The sequence below is a fragment of the Lonchura striata genome, chromosome 2, assembly GCF_046129695.1.
Source record: "Lonchura striata isolate bLonStr1 chromosome 2, bLonStr1.mat, whole genome shotgun sequence".
In the NCBI taxonomy this organism is placed as follows: Eukaryota; Metazoa; Chordata; class Aves; order Passeriformes; family Estrildidae; genus Lonchura; species Lonchura striata.
This window is the reverse complement of record NC_134604.1, coordinates 81,281,124-81,296,165: the sequence shown is the minus strand read 5'-3', so window position 1 is coordinate 81,296,165 and position 15,042 is coordinate 81,281,124.

Genomic DNA, 15,042 nt, shown 5'->3' with positions numbered 1-15,042 from the left:
GGATGATTCTGATAAATCATTATTAAAGTAAGAAACAAATTTAATCAACAGAAAAGCAGGGCACATGTATGAAGTAATTTCATTTTAAATTCAGGTGTTAGATTTAAGTGCTGCCACAGTAGAACCATTATTCCTTCACATACAATTATATTTTGTCTCCTTTGAGTCCATTTGTGAGGAAGTGAGCAATGGCAGGAGCTTTATCAGTTGTCTATACATGACTGTCACTTGATCTGCTCTTTTGGCGACACTGTATGTTTTTAATTATTTATGTATGCTTTAGTTGTCCACTGCTACAATGTAAGAAGATGCAAATCTAAAAGCTTTCCGTATAAATGTCAGAACTCTATATTGTTATAATGGCTGGTTTTATTTTCTCTTCACCTTCAGAATGTCAAAAAAAGCTGAAGCATAAATGAAATCTTCATCTCAGTTACGCTGGTTGTGTGATTTATAAAGTCTTTTAACAAATATGATTTAGTTGTATCTACTGAGAGATCCCCACCCTAGCCCAAAGACATTACTGTCAGCTTAAAACTCTGGCATTATATAAGCTACATGGATATAGTCACAACTTGTTGTCCCAGACCTTATTAATCTTTAAGCTATTTGCATTTAAAAGCTGGTTTTGACATGGAATCCACTGTAAATCTGCACTTCCTGAATTTCCACTAACACTTCAGGGTGACATTTTGATTTTTTATTTTAAAGAAATCTCATTACCTTATTTTGTCTATTATTGTGCATTATTTTGTCTAATAGCAAATATGCATCTTACTACATATTATTGTGCCACTGTTCTGCCAAAGCCATCATCCATAAAGGACTTTTCAGTGAACCAGTATCAAAATATAGACAAAATTACAATGATTTTAGAATCAGCATCTTGAAAGCCTTGGGGATCTTTCATATTAAGCCTCTTTGTTTCACAAAGCTAGCAGCATGAAGTTATGAATGACATTAACAACTTGTAACCCTTGCAAAATTAAAATATCACTTGATTGTTTTCAGAGTAAACTTGTTGCATTGCAGCAGATACTGGCTTCTTTGTTTCTTACTGTACATTTGTTTTTATATTTTCTGACATTATATTTCAGCAGAAAAAGATGGCAGCTCAAAACCACTTAAGAAGTAAGATTGACCTTGCCTCAGAAACAGTGGAAATTATTGTTTTAGAAATAGCTCTTTTAGGCATCCTATCTTCCCTTCCTCCCAAAATGTACACATGTATGTATGTGACTTTAAACACATAATTAATTCTAATGTCTTCATTGAGACTATTTTATGTTTTCTTTTATTGGTATTTTAAAGTATTTTTCTGGATTAGGACCACAGAATGATAATACAGTATTTCCTTCAAAGAAAACAGATACTTCTTTTTTTAACTGAAAGACAAAAGGAACCAGAAAATGCTTTATTTTTTTAATATTTTCTCAGCTGAAGTTGTCATGTGGTGCTATAAATGAGGACGAAGCACTAGTGTTTAGTTAATTAGTAGTATAAAGGTGTAGCAACATGAGTGTTTTTTCTGTAAGACAACAACAGACACTAAAAATATTTCAAAATATAGTCAAAGTTATCAAGGAAAAATTAGCTTTAAATAAGGTTAAAAATGGGACAGCAGATGTGTAAGAAGTCACTTACAGAAGATATTGACATATTTATTTCTCTTATATAAAACGATATGACAGTTTGGCCTGCCAACCTGGAGATGTCAGATAAGAAATTCAAGTACAGGAGTGAGGTAAGGACTATGCCATGTGACTCAAAGAAGCACTTGGTAGGCATCAAGGTTGTTAGAATATCACCTTCAAATGACAGCGTTTCTCTTCCTTCAGGTGCTGCCATGTGAGGCGTAGCTTTCGGGCCTATGAAGACATCAATGTGAGCTCACATGATCGAGCTCCTCTGCCACGAAATAATAGCACGTGAAAACTGAGTTGTGAAGTGATACCAAGCCAAATGATACTCAAACATTACCCAGTCCCCTGTCTCTGATTGTGTTTGTTTTATTCCAGCTATCAGTCAGAAATGGTAAATGATGTTACATTTGCTCTGGCACTACAGACAAATGGATTACCACAGGAATGTGCACAGATATCTAATAGGGACAATGTGATTACTTGTAATGTAATGATTCATGTGCTATATCTTTCAGCAGCTGCTTTTTGAGAAGGAAAATCAAAATGGACCATAGCTGTTCATAAGTAAAGTGTAGAGAATAAGGAGGCAAATTTTTCAGTGTTAGACTATAAAAATTCACTAAATTGAGAGGAGACTGAATTAGTTATAGATCTCAGCTTATTCAGACATGCAAGAGAGACAGCAAAGAAAGAAGAAAAAGAGAGAACATTAATTTTTTAGCCAACAACCATTACAGTACTCTTTTAAAGAAAGAAGGAACTAAATAAATATAGAGTGACTTTGTTTGCCAGAAGAAATAATCACTCTTCCTCCAGCTATAAAAATATCATTCAGTGACTGAACTGGCAAGAACCTCCCAGCAATTCAAATGTTTCCTTTACATCCGTGAAGAGGTTCTGAATGTTGCAGAGGATTCAGTGTCCACTGGGCTGAAAAGTGCAAGTCCAACATTAATAGCTGACTTCTGTGCAGTGCAGAAGCACATGTGTTATTGCTTAGGAAGTTCAGTATTTCAGGGATAAAGACATTTTCAATTCAGATACACAGGAATTAAGCTTAGTTGTCATGGTATTCTTAGTCATTGACCAAAATTCGCCCTTTGTTTCATTCTATCAAAATTAAGTGTAACTTTGCAAAGATTTCAAAATCTTTTATAATAAAAAATATTATGGTATTTATTAAGTATTTAAAAAATTAAATTTGGTTTTGCTTCTGCTTCATATGAAGAGTAAATGTGAGATTCATTAAAAGCCTATAATGTTTTATGTTTGTATTTTATCATTCTTTGAATTAAATATGCTTATGTTTTTTCTCCAAGAAAATGAACTGAAATAGTTTAGAGCCATATATTATGGATCTCAAAATTTATATGTCTAGCCTTGATGAAAAATCTGTCTAGCTTTTCTGCTACATATGAAAAGCAACTAGGTATTAAAATTTCAAACTTCAGTGTAGCTAATCCTTCTTCAGAAGTAGTTTGAGATTAACAAATAAATAAGCCTGATTTAAAATGGTCTGAGACTACATCTTTAACTCGCTGAACCTGAAACATGCTGAAAGCCAGCTTTTTAAAGATGATCTTTTAATAAATATAATTATTTTCTTTGCACTAAAATTATTTTTTTTAAAGAGAATTACTTGAAAACAATATTAGAAACTAAAATTCCCTGAAATGCATTTCTAAAACAAAATCCCAGCTATAATTCATAGCATGGATAATCGGGGCGTACATAATTCAACTGATAGCTGTTGGTGAAAGGCAGCAGATTTTAGTTTCTGGAAAGTAAGTCTGGGGATGCCAAGGCTTGGAGCAGTAGCATGGCTGTTTTGAAGATAATGATTGGTGCAGCCTTACCTCGAGTATTGTAGGAAGTTTTGGTCACAGAAATATAAGAAGGATATTAAACTATGAGAGTGTTCAAAGGAGGGCAATGAAGATGGTGAAGGACCTTGAGGGGAAGTGGTACAAGGAGCAGTCAAGGTCACTTGGTTTGTTCAGCCTGGAGAAGAGGAGACTGAGAGGAGACCTCACTGCAGTTACAACTTCCTTTTGAGGGGGAAGAGGAGGGACAGACAGAGATCTCCTTTCTTGGTCACCAGTGACAGGAGCTATGGGAATGCCCTTAAGTAGAGTCAGGGAGGTTTAAGTTGGATATCAGGAAAAGGTTCTTCAACCAGAGAGTGGCAGGGCACTGGAACGGGCTCCCCAGACAAGTGGTCACATCAGCAGCCTGACAGACCTCAAGAAACAGTTGGACAATGCTCGCAGGCACATGGTGTAATTCTTTGGGAAAGTTTTGTGCAGCGTTGGGAATTGAACTTAATGATCCTGATGGGTCCCTTCCAACTCAACTTGATCTGTAATTCTGTGACTAAATCCTTATTGGATTCAGTAAGGGTTGTGTTTTACCATGGCTCTTTGTGGTCTGTTGTGGTTTTTGTGGTTCATTGGACCAAAATTGCACTGTAATCACTTCCCTGTCCATAGGTTAAAATAATAATATATTTTTGTAGGGACACACTTAGTTTTCAGTTGAAAAACATTACATACAGAATCAATTAATAACTCTTTAATCGCAAACTGATTCAATATGTCTACTAAATAAACTGTCATTGATTTTACAGAGTTTTTCCAGAAAATCCAAAATACATCATTCTGAGAAAATATATCAGCCCTGGAGAATTTTGGAAGAGGGAAGCAGATGTATCCTCTGAATCTGATAGAACTGCATGTGTCTCAGCAGGAATATTCACAGGGAAATGTTACACTGACTGTGTAGTAAAGAGCACCATCCCACAGCACTAATAATCTTCAAGCATGTGTAGCATACTGTCTCTGAAGATAGATGTGTTGTGCAATATCTTACAGACAGACAGAGAAGAAACCATGCAAGTAATACATTCTGATTTTATGTGATGGAAAGTTTATTTTGTCTACTGGTCCGCTGTTTGGATATTATGTTTGAATATTAAGAGAAGGGAAAATGGGGCAGGGGAGTGGGATGATTCCTGCTCTTAGAAGTTGTCAAGTGTGTTGAAAGGAGGAACTGCTCCTAACCTGCAAGGTGGGACAATCAAGTGAGGAGGCATTGCATCCTTAGACAGGATGGAATATGGAGCATCATGTTTCCAAAAGAATAGAGAGTAAGTCTCAAGAACCAGAGGTGATATAACAGTTTTCTGCAAATTAATAAACCACTGAGTTGACTTCAAGCAAGCCTGGCTGAAAGAATATGCTTAAAAGAACAGAAATTGGTTCATGGTTCCTTTTTACTTGTGTTTCTTTTTACCTAGGAATTTGTAATTTTCTATTCTGAAGAAAGGTCTGCTGGTTAAGAACCTAATAAAAATGGTGGGTTGTTTGTTTATGCTGTCCACCTTGGAGACTTCAGGCTCTTAGTAATTCTACATCCCACCATATTCTGCATCGTTGAAGGTGCTTATCTGCTCTTCCTGTGAATTTCTTTATTTGTAATATGTCAAACAAAGCTGTCTTTTGAATTTTTTAATTTTAAGCTTAAGTTGTGATTTTTCAGTGAATGTGAAATGCTGAGTATTAAAAAGCCCCAAAAAATCTGTTGTTTTCAGTTCCTTAACAGTTGGACATCAGATTTAAAAAGTTGGCATGTGATACAAAAAAAATTGCCCAGCTTATTTTTTTTTAATCTGACTCTGATTTTCCTAATAATGGCTCACTGAGATTCTTAATTTGTTCTGGTCTTTTATCCACAGTAAATTTAGATGCTATTCAGGATAAATAAAGGTGAGTAAAAAATGGCCTCCGATAAATCTTTGCAGGATATGCTTGTTTTATTGTTACAAATCTTCATATTGCAGTTACACAGTTATTAATTTCAGAACACTTTGATTGGTTTGAGGTTCCTTTTTGTTGGTGGTGGTTTTCTGTTTGTTTGGGCTTTTTAAAAAATTCATAATCTTATAAAATGGTACATGATTCACTTCTTCTATTTCATCCTCTTCCTCTAGATTATTCAGCATTTTTTTGCTATCTTTCCTCTTTTTTTAATGTGTTCAGATAATTTAGTCAATTTTCCATAAATGTAAATTTGTAGATGTTCACACATTAATTTATTGAGCTAAACTTGAAAATGTAGATTAGATCCACTTCCTTTTCCAGTTTACTTGGTGATGCACATTTCAATCCAAAACACTAGGCCTTTGAAGAGATCAGCTTCAGTGACTTCTATTCTGCCAAGTTCAGGTCTGAGCCATAAACATAAGTTTAAGTTGTAGTTTAATTCCTCATTGAATTTCACTGCTTAAGATGCATGGGGGTTCTCTCATTATTTAACTGAATTGAAAGGTTGACGTAAGCTTCAGCCTAGCTGTTCTTCGTATTCTTATTTAGGATAAATATTCAAACAAATAGGGATTTATTATCTGTCATATACAAGAAAAATGTCCAGTGTGGGTCTCCCACCTTACTGTGCAAAGGAAGAACTGACAGTATAATATGTAGGTGCATTTTGGTAAGAAATTAAGTATTCACAGACACATTGTCCTTATAAAATTTACTTATTTGTGACGAGAATTTTGTTAGCCCTGCTATGTTTAATAATAGGATTTCAATCTCCACTAAACATTTTATTACTTTTTTTTTTTCTACTAAACAATTTCTTATGTCTTTCTTCAAAAATTAAGCTTATTTCACATAGGAAAACTGGCTACATCATATTGTGCTGATCAACGGAGTATTCTGTGAAAGGTCACAGACTCCTGAACAGCTTTCACCTGGCAGTATGAATTAATATTTTCCTGATCATGCAACAGTATGAATTAATAATTTCCTAATCACTCAACACTTCATATTAGTGCTGCCTGGCAAGATGGTAAAAAGTGTCAAAAAAAGGTGTTAGATTTTTTCTTTGAGGTGATAGGCATTTTCTAAAGTAGCATTTTAATATTTATTTTTACTATTGAGAAATATATTAATGTTTTGGTAGACAATTTAGCTGCTATGTTACGTGCAGAAACAAGTATTTATTGAGGTTGTTGTGTATCCAATTATTGGAAATTATGACAGCACCATTTTTTTTTTTTTTGGTTTTTTTTTACTACTTCTATTTATTCTTGATATGTTTCCTTAAGCCAGTAACAAATCCCCTGCCACTTTAACACTTTTCCTGCAGTGAGGTAAACATGGATGAAACATGACATACAATAAAACTAGAAAATGCATTTGAGCTTTTTTGGTAGGGAATTGAACAAAACTTGAATTGTGGAAATTATCTACATAACCAGTGAATATTCACCTCAGCATGACCCAGACACTGTTATCTTCTTCACTTGTGGAAGAGTATGTCACACTAGTGCCTAGTAAAACTTCAAGTTGCAGTACAATCTAGTCAAGTACAATACAAAATATTTTTGAGAATTGAAGTCCCACTGTATCAATTCCACAAACTTACTAGAACAGGAGAGGATCCCATTTTTCCTATGTTTTTAAATATGTTTCTACTGACCTTTCTATCGATGAGGTCATGATGGAACTTAGGCATAACTGCTATGCAAATTATGAAAAATAAAATTTTGGAAGTCTTAAAACAATGGAGGAATATGTGGTGGAGGGAAGTGATGGTGCAGTTGGAACAGGTAACAAAAACACTGTGAAATGAGGACCCTGAATGACTTTTTTTTTTCAAGATTTTAAACACAGCTGGATAAATAATGAAAATATGCCTTGTATGAGTAGGTACATATGTGATGTCTGTCATTTTTCCAATCCTGGCAAAACATGCCACACCATAATTATGTACTGACAGACTTGAGATACATTTGGTAGACATAAAAGTTCTGAAAATGGACATTATTAGACTTACAATCATTGCAACCAAGGAGCCATTATAAAATACAAAAGGAGTCATGTTTCAAAATAGTTTTGAGGGTCAAATAATGGAACATTTATTCTTTACTCTAGTCGAGCTGAGAGGCCAAGCCTAAGATAAGCAGCAACATGATAATTTTCTGAGGGGCAAGAAGGAAACTGTAGTGTTCAGTGGGAGGAGCTTAGTTTATTCTGTTTTGGTCTTTACAATGGATCATACTTCTACCCTTTTTGAAAATGCTCTGAGAATAATGAACAGTTTTTAAAACCAGTTTTGTTTCCAACTTGTGTATGCAAATAAAATGGTAAGCAGAGGAAGCAAGCCACGTTAGCCAGAGTGAAGGGAAAGGTAGTTCAGAAGTTGGAAGGAGAGCTCTTCACCTGCAGCGCAATTCCAGTCTGGCATTTTGGAAGTGTGGGGCTTCACATGTTGGCTACATGTAGAAATTGTCGTCTATGGTAGAATTTCTAAATTCACCTTCATTAAAAATTTCCTGGACAGGGATTAAGGGAGTGCAATTTGTCAGTGAACCAAAAACCAGTGCAGGGGTTGTGGTTCAAGCTGATAAGGCCTTGGAGGAAATTCCCTCCTACTGTTAGGAAAACTGGAAAGCGGAAACACAAAGTATGACTGCTTTAGATGATAAGAGAAAAATAAAATTATCTTGAATAAAAGAGGATATTTTCTTCATTCTCTTTATTAGGTTTATCAAAAGAAAATATTGATACAATTTATCATTAAGCTGAAAGTTAAATATATATAAAACTTTTTTTTGTTAATGCCATCTGTATTAATTGACTTCTTAGATTATGAAGTATGACGTGACTAAATTGGTAAGTAGTGTAAGTTAAGGTAGCATAAGTAAGTTTACAAATTGCTTGTCATTCCCTTTAGGCTTCCACTTACAATGACTGCAAAATTCTCAACTGATGCTAATATGACCCTTCATCTTAAATAGAATTATTAAGCACTTTGGTTTTATCAGCTGTGCTGTATTTTACCATGTTTAAAAGACATGGTGAAAGGGTTTAATCAAAATGAGTAACAGCATTCCATTCCATTTCTGTAGTCTAATTATCCAATTTTCACTTATTTCATACCTGTGCAATGCCTGCTGAAGGACTGAGGTAAAGGTTATCTTTGACTGTAAAACTTATGTTACTGTGTGTTTATGCTTGCTTAAATTATGAGAAGGGCAGTAGAAGTGAAAGCTCTGTTTTGCTCTTAGGAAAACTCCTAAGTGCTTTCTTATTTGACTGTGTGATAGTTTTATAAACATTTGGTTTCAAAACTTACAGATTCCGGTTGATAATTTAAAATTGTCACCTGGCACATTGCTGCATTATAAAATGCCTTTTCATTAGTCTGTTCATCACAGGTCAGGAGGCTGGAATTGCAGTAGTCATTTGTACTTGTTCACTCATCTAAGTGAATTGCCTTGGGCAATGGTTTTGCTCACCCTGGGAGATGAAATTTCTTCCTTTTCTCTGAAACAAGGGAGGAGATGTAGAGCGAAGTGCTCAGGGTAAGAGGAGATCTTGCCATAGATGACAAAGGATGGCTGGCAATAAGAGTATATGTGCAGGGAGGAAAGACCAAAACATTGAGAAGAGGGACAATATACTCTAACAGCAGAATTAATCAGGCAGAAAGGACAAACTGTGCACATCCTCCCTATGTGAAAACAGGAAAATCTGGTGAGTTCTCGGTGACAAAAAGGCTAGAACACAAAGCACATTCAAATATATTTTATTTTCATATTTAATTGTATTTTATCTACTTTCTATTTCATGCAAATAGCTATAATATGTTCCTTTCTGCTTCTCAGACAGGCAGCTTCAAAAGAATTTAATTGTGAGGCAAAAGACTCACACCTTCAGTGGCATTTTACAAAGACTATATTTAAGCTTTGGGTGGAGTCAGGTGGAGGATTTGACTGAAGGATCGGTACTGAATGAAGGTATGTGCCTGGAGCATGGGTATGAGCTTTCAAGACTAAACATAGGCAAGGAGTTTTAATCTCAAGTATGTGCCTCTGGCTGTGTCTCACATATGAGGACAGAATGCTGCTGGACTTCTGTTCAGAGCTGTGGTATTCATGCAGCTGGAGCCTCTGAAAAAGGCTTATTCCATGTCCAAGGTCAGATGGGACTCTGCAATGCTCCCCTTTAGTACCTGTAATCAATCAGTTGTCTTGGCACTCCCCAGCCATTAGGAACCCACATTGATAATGAGGCCAGATGTCTTGATTCAGCATCCTCATTTAGGAATGAGGCACATTTTAGCACTTTGGCTAAACATGCCAGCTTTTAGGGGCAATCCTACAGTATAAAGTTAAAAACTGTTGACAGGAAAGGGGAAGGGGAAGGGGAAGGGGAAGGGGAAGGGGAAGGGGAAGGGGAAGGGGAAGGGGAAGGGGAAGGGGAAGGGGAAGGGGAAGGGGAAGGGGAAGGGGAAGGGGAAGGGGAAGGGGAAGGGGAAGGGGAAGGGGAAGGGGAGAGGAGAGGAGAGGAGAGGAGAGGAGAGGAGAGGAGAGGAGAGGAGAGGAGAGGAGAGGAGAGGAGAGGAGAGGAGAGGAGAGGAGAGGAGAGGAGAGGAGAGGAGAGGAGAGGAGAGGAGAGGAGAGGAGAGGAGAGGAGAGGAGAGGAGAGGAGAGGAGAGGAGAGGAGAGGAGAGGAGAGGAGAGGAGAGGAGAGGAGAGGAGAGGAGAGGAGAGGAGAGGATTTTATAACATTATGGTTTAAGAAACAAGAAATTTTAATTTGGTGTAGTGTTATATTCTACATTGGTATGTGCTGTTCCTTATATGTGTCATACAGCTTGGAACATTAATTTTCTTCCTTGTTAACAAAATCTGCATGGCCTTTCAAATGAAAATAGTGCAGGACATGCTGCTACTTACTGGGAATGTAGTATTCTGTAAGGATTTAAACTGCAAATATGTATATGTATATATATATATATATATATATATATATATAAAACAAGTATATAAATATACCAAATATATAGATTCATGTATTTTGGGGAAAAACATAATTTGAAATATCTTTCCAAAAACTCTTACCAATAAAATAAGTAAGTGGAGGCTGGAAGGCAAAACACCATTGGCTTTTGATTAAGAATTATCTGATGTATGTGTGGGCTGTTGCTACAAGAGGAGTCCCACTCTCAGATTTGATATTTCTTGACTTTGCTCTTGTTCTCAGAACTGTGATTGGTCTGTAGCTTAGCTTAATGAATGGAGCACACGGAAAAACCTTCCACCAAAAAAGCCAAAGAAACAAAACAAACAAACAAAAAAAGAGACTTTTCCATTGAACTGACTTGAGGAAGTGGCTAAACTATAGAGCAACACCCTGTCACCACTGAGAACTGTCTCAAACCCCCTCCAGTACAGGACTGAGCTAGATCCCTTCTTAGTGAGAGACAGATACTGACAACTAGGACAGTTTTAGAAAGCAACCTGACATTTTAGGCACCATTTTTTCATCTATATAACTTTTTCTTTCTCTAATTTCTGTCAACATTTATTTTATTACTGTTGGACCATGAAATTGAGGTTTTCATTACAGTAGCACTTTGCAAACATGAAATTTGCTGCTATTAATGGAAACATGTACTTGGTACTGTTATACTTGCCTTTTTTCTTAGTAGCAGTATTACTCATATTTGTCTTTTGAAAAGTTAAAACTTAAGTAATAATCAGATTTTGAAGGAATTATGTGGTTTGTTTTTATTTTGGGTTTTTGGATTTTAGGTTCTGAGATTGCAAGTGGCATTATAACACTTCAGACAAGATCTGTCAGGGCAATATAGGAAACTAGAATAACTGTATGACTTAAAATGTGGACATGTAGACTTTGGGCAAATGTGAAAATGCATAGCATTTTTTTCATTTTGCTCTCTTTGTTTATTTAATTCTGTCCTTACACATGTTGTAATGTTTGACATTCAGGTCAGTTGGACAGGGGTATTTTGGTACGGTAAACACACTGTGCAAGCACTGTATAGTATGCAAAAGAACCTGTTTTATTCAGGACAAGCCTAGATTGTTTAACAGGAAAAGCAATGTGTACTGAGGTTGATGAGATAGATTTCATTGTGTTCTATAGCTTTTTGAAACTGTGTAATAAATGGGATACTCAAAACTGGACAAAGAGGAGAAATGGGTCTTTGCCCGCTGATATCTTTATCACTGATATGAGGCACTGCCACTCTTGACCTCCTTAGCTCGGCATCCAGCTGCTGTTTTCAGCATGTGAATGTGGCTATGAAAAATGGCCTGACATTGTTCCCCAAAGAATTTGCATTGTTCCTTGTATGCTTATTAAACACTATAACTGTAGGGGTCTGTTTGTTAAGCAGTTATATTTGTGCTACTATTATATTCCCTAGTTTCCCTGCTGAAACACAAATAGAAATCAGTGTACTCAGTTACTATATAAGTTAGTTTCTATACAAATATATATAGGCCTGATTCTTGTCCCATGTACTCTTGTGATATCAAATACTGCTCATTTGAAGTGCTGGAATTCTCAAGAGGCAATTGAAGAATCTTCATACAGATTAAATAGTATCAGAAAGGATAGAAATGTAGGATGTGTGGAGAAAGGAATCATTTCCATTCAGCAAGCCTCCCACTTGCCACTGAAAAGCTCTGTATATTGGGCTCAGGGCGTGCAGAGGAAAGCGTACAGAAGATAGCTTTTCTATTTGCTTCAGAAGAAATGCATGACTCAGTTAATGCCAATTGACACTGATTCTCCCAGTGCAAAGTACTACCAGACGCTTCAGTGTATAGGGTTTTTAAGGCAACACTTAGAGGGGGAGCACAGGAATGAGCTGATAAAAGTTGTCACAGTTCCATTTCCATTAGGCTAACCACCATGCTGATTTATACCAGCTGAAGGCATGCTAACAAGGCACCCACAGGAACGTTGTGTCTAATTTAGAAGAGAACAGATCACTTTTTTTATAGTATTTTGAAGCTACCACTTAAGGTCTGACAGAAAGGAAGGCACTGTTCAGTTTTGCATGTTTTGGATCAGACTGTGCAAAACCAAATTTTTATTGAACCTAATTTCCTTATGGCAGTCCCATAAAAAAGATCCATGGTAAGTGTCAGAGAAAATGGATGGCATATAATTTTGGAGTATCAAGCTTATTTTCTTATTTTCCTTAAACATGCATGAAATGTATACATTTTAGATCCTCCAGATGTTCGAGTGTTTTCTATAATTATTACTTTATTCCAGCAATATTCTATCTATGAAGATAGATGATAGATAGATAGATAGATAGATAGATAGATAGATAGATGTGAGTGTGAGTCACAGAATTATCTATCAAAGGGAAAATCAAAAAGGAGCAATCAAGTTCTATGTAAAGACCATTGAAAATTTTACCTGCTGTAAAGGATTTGAACAGGATCTCTAATAAAACTTTAGCAGTTTGCTTTATTCATTTGCTTATTTATTGCAGGTAAAAAATTTTTGAGGCATTTGATATATTCTCAGAGTTTTTGCTCTTTTTCCTCTACCCCCCCCCCCCACCTTTATTTTAATTTGTTGATAATCAAAGCCTTTCTATTATTTTCAGCCAAGAAGGTCAGTTATTTGGCTGCAATATATCATTCATTGTTTTCAATAGGCTTTAATGCAAGGTTATATTGACCTTGTGTAAATTTTGATTTAAGAACTAGCAGCTATTAACAATAGACCTCTGGTGCATTTGTTTCTGCATGTCTTTTGGGCATCATATGAAAAGCATTTCTAAAGTATAAGTAAACCACCCATCAGTTTCAACAGGAAATAATGACCCCATTTGCCATGGAAACTAAAGAACTTCATGAAAATGCACTGAGCTGTTCTCCATACCAAGGTAAAATACTTCTAAAAGTAAGTCTGGTTCTTGGTCTTAACTGATCAAGTTAAAGAGATTTTGCATTCAGACCATTTTCAAACAAATTATAAACACTTCTGGATATTTTTGAGACAGTTAACAACCGAATTCCTTTTTTCAATACTGCTTTTCTTTCAAAGATAGAATGAAAAATCAAAACAACAAATGATTTTTTATAACAGCAGATGGTCAATATAAGTAAACAATTGAAATATAAAATTACTTTTAAAACAAGTGTGTAAGAAAGTTATAGTAAATACTTTCCCTATGCTTCCTTCCCCTTCCCATCCCTATCACTTCCCCTGACTTCCTCTCTCCTGAAGCATGTGAGATCAAAGGGTCAAAGTGCATTCACTTGGGCTTTAAAGGGCAGCTGGAAACCCTACTCTTCTCACTACCTCTTCCCAGAAAATTTCACTTCAAATACTTTTTCCATGTCACACTGAACAAAAATATCAGCAAAGGTTTCTTGATTCAGTCATGAGGCAGAGGCCTCACCTTCTTCTCAGAGCTGGCTGCCATAAAATTGAGCATTTCACTGTGAAATTATTCCACACAGCCTATACTCCTCAATTTGTATTATATAGGAAGCTAAAATAATGAGAAAGTATTTAATTAGGCTACAGGACATCCAAAGGTTAAGTAGTGTCTGGAGAGTGTTGCAGTGTTTCGGTATCTCTAGGAATTTGGTTCTTAGTGATCCTATGGAGTATACTAATTCCATGTACAAGACAGGCCAAAATTTTGCTGTCACTTGAAGAATTTAGCATTATGGTGATGGAAAAAAAAAACCAAAACCAAACAAGCAAACAAATAAAAATCTACAGGAATAATAAAGCTTGTAGTTACATTCCAGAGTAGATATATTAACCACAATCTGTTTAAGGAATCTTTTAAATTATAATACACCTAATCTAAGCTTTGAGATGTGCCATTTAGCTGTTCAAATTAAAAAACCCACAGAAACCAACAATTCTCAGGAAGGATAGACTCTGCTGTAAAGGCCACCTAGAGGATGAAAAGAGATGACTGGCAGCTAAGGAATTTTCACTTTTAAAGAAGGTTTATCATTAGGAAATTATTCTGATTTTTCTCAGAAAAAAGTAAATTTTTCACAATGAGTATAAAAATGGGAATGAATACTTCTCCTATTTAACTTCTTTTGGATTACATGTTAACACTGGCACTTGCTTTTACAGATGTGTTATTTCACAGAAGACATATTTAAGAGGATAGTTTACATGAGAAGTTGAAGCTGGCCCAAATTCACTGAATAATATTAATGTTCTTTCATGAGATCAGTAATTTAATTTGTTACATTCATTTAATGTAACTCTTCAAATGGGAGTTGAGTATAATTATCTTTGAGTCTCTGACTTTGCACCTCCAGGGCCACAAATCAATGTTTGGTGAGGATGACAACAATTATTCTAATCAAAGTGATGTAATATATTCTAAGTTAGCTGGTTTCACTTCTTAGAGGGCTAAAGTTTTCAAAGAACTGCACTCAGGTCTGGCACAGTCTGTGAATTGGCAGGCTTTGCTCTAAAGAGACACAGTCTGAAGTAAGCACCAGCAGAGAAATAGTTTCACACCACTGGAAAGCTGAAGTGTGGTGCCATGAGCAGCTGACACAGTGCACATCAAC